This window comes from Macaca fascicularis, chromosome 8 (assembly GCF_037993035.2).
Source record: "Macaca fascicularis isolate 582-1 chromosome 8, T2T-MFA8v1.1".
Taxonomy (NCBI): domain Eukaryota; kingdom Metazoa; phylum Chordata; class Mammalia; order Primates; family Cercopithecidae; genus Macaca; species Macaca fascicularis.
In genome coordinates, this window is record NC_088382.1 from 73,060,466 (window position 1) to 73,068,687 (window position 8,222).

An 8,222-nucleotide genomic window follows, 5' to 3' on the forward strand; every position below is an offset into this window, starting at 1 on the left:
AAATCAGTTTTATTTAAGGATTTCCGGCCGGGCGCGGTGGCTCAAGCCTGTAATCCCAGCACTTTGGGAGGCCGAGACGGGCGGATCACGAGGTCAGGAGATCGAGACCATCCTGGCTAACACGGTGAAACCCCGTCTCTACTAAAAAATACAAAAAACTAGCCGGGCGAGGTGGCGGGCGCCTGTAGTCCCAGCTACTCAGGAGGCTGAGGCAGGAGAATGGCGTGAACCCGGGAGGCGGAGCTTGCAGTGAGCTGAGATCCGGCCACTGCACTCCAGCCCGGGCGACAGAGCGAGACTCCGTCTCAAAAAAAAAAAGAAAAAAAAAGAATTTCCAACATTGACAACTCTTATAAAAAGCATCCAAGCACAGGACACAGAACTGCAGCAAACAGCATTCTTATGGGTAGCTAACAGACATTAGAACTTCCACTCTTTTTTGAGACACCTAAGCTCACTGGCGAACTCTGCTTCCAAGCACTCTTGCAAAGCACACTGCAAGCTCAGTCCATGTTCTCAAACCATCAGCTTCAATTCACATTACCACACTTACAGATCAATAACAGAAGAGAACACATACCATACAACATTCACAGCAGTTGACAAAGGGGTAGGGGGAATACAAGTATCATTTCACTTAACACATTAAACTTATGTGGGTTATCTAAGAACAAAAACTCAAAGTCTTCCAACAGATGTGGATGTCCTTTGAATGCAAAAAAAATTCATACATGGCCGGGCGTGGTGTGGGATTACGCCTGTAATCCCAGCACTTTGGGAGGCTGATGCGGGCAGATCACAGAGTCAGGAGATCGAGACCATCCTGGCCAACATGGTGAAACCCCGCCTCTACTAAAAATAGAAAAATTAGTTGGGTGTGGTGGCGGGCACCTGTAATCTCAGCTACTCGGGAGGCTGAGGCAGGAGAATGGCGTGAACCTGGGAGACGGGGCTTGCAGGGAGCCGAGATCATGCCACTGCCCTCCAGCCTGGGTGACAGAGCAAGACTCCGTCTAAAAAAAAAAAAAATTCATACATTATTTGCTATCATTGCCTTCTGCACATTGTCTCATCAAAGCCACAGGACTGAGAGGCACATCTGGCCAAGTTAAAAAGTATCCATTGGCCAGGCACAGTGGCTCACACCTGTAATCCTGTAATCCCAACACTCTGAGAGGCTGAGGCGGGCAAATCACCTGAGGTTGGGAGTTCCAGACCACCCTAAACAACAGAGAGTAACCCCGTCTCTACTAAAAATACAAAGTTAGCCAGGCGTGGTGGAGCATGCCTTTAATCCCAGTTATTCCGGAGGCTGAGACAGGAGAATTGCTTGAACCTGGGAGGTGGAGGTTGTGGTGAGCCGAGATTGCACCATTTCACTCCAGCCTAGACCACAAGAGCGAAACTCTATAAAAAATAAAAATAAAATAAAAACATATCCATTATGCACCACCAAGTTTCCGCACACGCTCTCTCCTTTTCTCACTCATACTAACCTTTCATGCCTCGGTACCACCATCAGTCCCACACAAGGTTTCAAAAGTTCTAACAGCCTTCTGGTTCCGTATCACAGCCTTGCATTCACAGCGTTGATACTACTCCATGAAATAAAGAATAGTAGATAAAAATGGAACACCCACCATCAAAGACGCAACCTGTGATGCGTGATGATGAATTCTTGAATGAGAAAGCGTGTAGACAGAAGAAGTATTCCTATGGCAGAATATCTACAGCACTATTTTCAATGAAGTGCTTCTTTCATAAACATTTGAAATGAGATGAACTGCAGAGATTAAATGAAGGCTATTGTACTTTTGTATATGAGAGAAGAAAAGTGTTAAAAAACAAAAGAACTAAACACTGTGACACCACGATCTCCCAAAAGGAGATTTTCTTAAGGAAAAAAATCCATATGGTGGGGTTCAAATTAAAACAAGGAGTAAAGAATGTAGTTATAATCAATGGTTTCCATTTTGAACATGCAAAGAATTCACTTGACAAGTCCAGGGATAAAATATTATAGAAGCCTTTTGATATCAATTGTAGTGTGTTGGTTTACCGATCAGGCAAACAGCAGTTCACTTTCAACCATTCAATATTTCAACCTTTCATGTAACAAAGCATAAAATTCCTTAAGCTCTTCCTTTTTCTAAAGAAAAATCAAAAACACTTACTGAATGTACTACACACTGAACAAAACAATTTTGAAAATTCTTAGTACATATGTATTTTACAATGAGTTTAGAAAAATTTAAATTCCCACCATTCTATATCAAGCAACCACAATCCCACTGTTTACATTCCTCAGCCAGAAGACTTAGAACCCATGCTTGAGCCAAAGCCTCCATTAAAACCACTGCCCCACCCTGCATTTGATGCTGATCCCCAACCAATTGCTGCCCCAGAATTAGAACCACTATAAGAGTTATTTCCAGAATTGAAGGCCTGATTTGACTCCCTCTGCGTGTTGCCTTGGCTTTGGTTATTACCCAATGGGCCTGGCTGGTTCTGCCGGCTGGCTAACATGCCCATGATACCCCAACTGCTGTGTAGCGCTGCCTGGGCTGCAGCCATCATGGCTGAATTAATGCTGAACTCACCAAAGTTTATCCCACCACCCATATTACTACTTTGGTTGTTTTGCAAACCAGCTCCACCCCCTCTACTATTACCAAATCCACCCTGATTCCCAAAGCCACCTGGATTACCACCAAATCTTCCACTTCTTTCTGTCTATTGCTATTGTGCTTAGGTTTGGCATTGGGTATTTGAATGCTGATTCCTTTAATGATCAAGTCCTCTCCACAAAGAGATTGTGCAACCCACATATGTTTATTGCGGCACTATTCACAGTAGCAAAGACTTGGAACCAACCCAAATGTCCATCAATGACAGACTGGATTAAGAAAATGTGGCACATATACACCATGGAATACTATGCAGCCATAAAAAAAGAATGAGTTCATGTCCTTTGGAGAGACATGGATGAAGCTGGAAACCACCATTCTCAGCAAACTATCACAAAGACAGAAAACCAAACACCGCATGTTCTCACTCATAGGTGGGAACTGAACAATGAGAACACTTGGTCACAGGGAGGGGAGCATCACACACCGGGGCATGTCAAGGAGTGGGGGCCTGGGGGAGGGGTACCATTAGGAGAAATACCTAATGTAAATGACGAGCTGATGGGTGCAGCAAAACAACATGGCACATGCATACCTATGTAACAAACCTGCACGTTGTGCACATGTACCCTAGAACTCAAAGTATAATAAAAATCAAAAATAAATTTTAAAAAGAGAGAGATTGAGCAATCTGATCATCTGCAAATGTAACAAAGGTAAAGGCCCTGAATGGCTTAGAGATGAAGACATTACCACTTCCCCGTACTCACAGAAGAACTGCGACAGCTCATCCACAGTCATGTTCTCTGTACTGCCCCCAAAACACTTTTCTGCTTCTCAAAGTTTCATCTGGGCTTTGCTTAGAATTAGAAAGTTTACAGTCACACCATTGTCCATCTACTATATGTCGCTGTGACATTACTTTCACCTGTGTTTCATATTCCACAGAATGAACAAAGCAAACCCCTCTGAATGACCAGTCTTAATATCTTTTTAGACCTGCACCGTAAGAACTCCAAAGGTACTAAAATGTTTTTTCAGATCCTGTTCAGTTGTTTTCCATGGGAGATCCAGCACTTTTCACTTTCACTGCTGATGAAGCATCTGTCTCATCCATTTTGCTTCTGTTGTCTTTGGGATAGTTGAAAACATACACCAGATTTCCCCAGCCAGCATCGGGGCATGCAGAATTCCTTCTACCAGCCGGAAACCTCTCATACACTGAGACACTGGATTCCTGTAGCAAAGCCTGCGAGCCCCTTGGCCGTAATCATGGACAGCAGCGCCGTCCCATTGTTTTCTGGTGGTATTTAAATGGGCTAATTGTTCTCATCTTCGGTTACCTGAATCTATTCAGACATCTTTCACTTTTCTGCTAGGCTGCTGCTGGGAATCCCAACAGGGACACCGAGGGAGTGACAGATTCAAGCACAGCCCAATAACCACTTCGCTCCCACAAAATGCTAGGGGCTTTTTATCAACTCTATAAAGACAACATCAACTCCTCAAGCAGTCTATTCATATCTGAAAATACGGCATTCCAATGAAAGCCTTGGTAAAATAACCAGTGTCTCCAATGTCCTGATACAAAAGAAAACATATTCTTATTGAACTTATGCAAATAACTAAAGTGTCATAAAATAATACTCATGAATAGTTTTTAAATTCTGGAGAAATCAGGTAGAGAGAAAGGTAAATGTTTCAATTTTGCTCAAAAAAGTATATTTTACCCAATTAATGTAAGCTATAAATGACCAAAAGAAAAATATAAAATGATTTACTGACTCTGGAAAACAAAATGGAAAAAGAAGGCCTGGTGTGGTGGCACGCGTCTGTAGTCCCAGTTACTCTGGAGGCTGAGGTGTGAGGATCTCGTGAGCTAGCAGTTTGAGTCCAGCCTGAACAACATAATTAGATACAATTTCTAAGGATAAAATTTTAAAGTTAAAAGGGAAAAGAAAAGGAAGATTAGAATAGTAGAGAAAATCAGAGGCAGTCTTTGTCTCTTCAAAAATTCTTTTTAAAGGAATCATAAGGGTTTCAGAAAACAAAAGTCATAAACAATTATATCAGTCTTTTATCAGTTAAGGCCCATATAATGAATTCTTGTTTTGTTTGACGTTGGCCTAGCAATCTTCACGAATACATCAGCTTTTAATTAGAGATCTGGAAGTTTTTAACCTCATCCAATGGTATGATCTCCAAAGTTATCAGAAATCTATATTCAACAGTACTTATCAGTGTCCTTTCCATAAATTTCTTTGAAAAGGCAAAGTTTAGACTTTAACAAATAGTAAATGGCTTTTTAAGATAATCAAATTAAAACAATTTGGCGGGGCGCGGTAGCTGATGCCTTTAATTCCCAGCACTTTGAGAGGCCGAGGCAGGCATATTACCTGAGGTCAAGAGTTGGAGACCAGCCTGACCAATATGGTGAAACCCCATCTCTACTAAAAATACAAAATTAGCTGGGCGCGGTGGCACATGCCTGTAATCCCAGCTGCTCAGGAGGCTGAGGCAGGAGAATCACTTGAACCTGGGAGGCAGAGGTTGCAGAAAGTCAAGATCATGCCATTGCACTCCAGCCTGGGCAACAAGAGCAAAACTCCATCTCAGAAATAACAACAAAAACAATTCTCTGTGGATAACAAGACTTAGAACAGCCATGATTAAAGATGCAACTGAGGCTGGGAGCGATGGCTCACGCCTGTAATCCCAGCACTTTGGGAGGCCGAGGTGGGCAGATCACCTGAGGTCAGGAGTTCGAGACCAGCCTGACCAACATGGAGAAACCCTGTCTCTACTAGAAATACAAAATTAGCCCAGTGTGGTAGCATATGCCTGTAATCCCAGTTACTCAGGAGGCTGAGGCAGGAGAATCGCTTGAACCAGGGAGGCAGAAGTTGCGGTGAGCCAAGATCACACCACTACACTCCAGCCTGGGCAAAAGAGTGAGACTCAGTCTCCAAAAAAAAAAAAAAAAGATGCAAAGACGCAACTGACAAAGAAATTTGATTATTTCTGTGGTATAGAAGTTAATGTAAAATCATATTATGACTGATAACATATACCAAGACATATCAGAATTTAGAAATATCATAGAATATTGGAACACATGTAACCAACACATGTATATGTATACAAATATAATTTAAACACCATTTCTTATTTGACAGTGCTTTCCATGTGATTTTAACATGCCAAACAAGCCTAATATGTCTCTTTTGGACGTCCAGGGACTTCCAAGTTAGTCAGGTGAAAAAGACTTGATTTTAGAATTTGAAATTTGATTTTGGGGGAAGTATTTCAAATATCAAAGTTTAAGATACTTGTCGTTTCTCAGCCTTTTGGCTAAGATCAAGTATAAAATGATTGATGTCAAAATCGGATCACAAATCACCATAAAATAAGTCAGTCATTTAGCCAAAGTGACAAGACGTTTCAAAAACAAACACCTTTACTCTTTGAGAGAGGAGACTCAGTTTCCCAATCAAAAGACCCAATACAGACAGCATAAAGCCAGCTGAATCTATCGTTCCCTCTCTCCCTTCTCTCTTTTTTTTTTTCGGCAGTTTACACAAAAGGTGAACAAAACCTTTTAATATCCCTTATTAATACTACACTGAAATCTTGTTCATATAAGAAAACCAAATTAGACCTTTGCATTAGTATATTATTAATGTGAAAGCTAATTTTAGTAAAAACTTATAAATAAATCTATGCAATCTCAATCTGCTTTGACCACAAAAGTTTTTTTATAAAATTTTATAACTTTTTACAAATTTTTAAAAAGTCTTCTTTTCCCAACTTTTAATATTCATTTAGTTTCTCTACATAATTTTTAAAATGTGAAATGTGTCCAGCCTCTAAACTAGACAAAAGTACTTTGCCTTTAACAAAAACTACATCTTCTGGGAGCTAAATGATGAGAACACATGGACACATAGAGAGGAGCGCACACAACAGGGCGTTTGGAGGGTGGAGGGTGGAAGGAAGGAGAGAATCAGGAAAAATAACTAATGGATACTAGGCTTAATACATTTAATAACTAAAATTAACTAATGGGTACTAAGCTTAGTACTTTTCATATACCAAGACATATCAGAATTTAGAAATATCATACAATATTGGAGCACATGTAACCAACACATGTACATATTCATCACCTGGGTAATGACATAATCTATACAACAAACCCCAATACACAAATTTACCTATGTAACAAACCTATACTTGCAGCCCTCAACTTAAAATTAAAGTATTAAAAAAAACTGTATCTCATTTATTTTTTATAATGCTCTTCATGAAAAACACACCCTGTTTTTGTTGTTGTTGTTGTTGTTTGTTTGTTTTTTGAGACACAGTCTCAGTCTGTCGGCCAGGCTGGAGTGCAGTGGCACGATCTCGGCTCACTGCAACCTCTGCCTCCCGGGCTCAAGCAATTCTCCAGCCTCAGTCTCCTGAGCAGCTGGGATTACAGGTGTCCGCCACCACTTCCGGCTAACTTTTGTATTTTTAGTAGAGATGGGGTTTCACCATGTTGGCCAGGCTGGTCTCGAACTCCTGACCTCAGGTAATCCACCCACCTCAGCCTCCCAAATTGCTGGGATTACAGGCATGAGCCACCACACCCAGCCCACATCCTGTTTTTTTTTTTTTTTTTTTTTTTTGATACTTTGCATAAAGAGTCTTCCTCTTGTATCTAGCAGTTTTAATTACATATATTAATTACAATGTTATATCTTAGTAAGCCTTATTTCCAGTGAGAAAACTAGGAAGTGATTTTGAACTGTTTTATATCAGTATCAATAGATTAAAACCATTTCATAATTTTGAGGAAAATGTCTTCTCATTTTTTAATTAACAGATCTAAATATATTGTTTTTAATATTAAACATCAGATGCCAAAGTATATAAAATTTACCTTATATGTAATAGTTAGTGTTTTAATATTTTAATTTACCTAGCAACGACTCAGACTCTTTATGATTCCGTTACTTAACACAACTTTTTAATATTTTAAATTACTAATAAAAAGTTTCTGTGCTTCTTGTTTCCACAATTTTACCTAGTTTCCTGCCAATGTCAACATTTTGCAAAACTAGAGTTCTATATTACTGAAAGGTTCTTGTATCAGTTCGAACCCCAAGAGCGGCCAGCAGACAACACCGGGTGGTGTGGAGCAACACGCTGTTTTAATGAGCGCCTGGGTGCAGGTGAGCTGAGGCCTAAAATGGCGTCAGTACCAAATGAGAACGGGGCAGGGGTTTCATAGTCTCCTGCAAACAGGAAGTGCCTCAGTCTGATGTAACTGCTATGCGTGGTATCCAGACGGCCTCTCTCTGAGTCTTCAGGCGGGTATGTGTCTTCCCGCCAGCTCTCTTCCTGCTTCTGTTATCTTACTGGCTGCTATCTCGCAGGCTGCTGGCACAAGTGGTCTTGTGCCTTGGGACTGGGCCTGAGAAGGGAGAAGTTATTCATTCCCTTAAGCTTTCAGGCCCCGGAGAGAATCTTTCAATTACGATCAGGACATTGACATCAATACACTAAGATGCAAAATTTTCCCTCAAAACAAGGGTCATTTGTGTTGTTCTT

The 8,222-nt window shown here is 40.8% G+C and overlaps 1 pseudogene; it reads right to left on the reverse strand.

Moving 5' to 3' along the window:
* Window positions 1–2,295: 2,295 nt before the first annotated feature.
* Window positions 2,296–3,988, reverse strand: LOC102126829 (TAR DNA-binding protein 43-like; annotated as a pseudogene).
* Window positions 3,989–8,222: the final 4,234 nt, after the last annotated feature.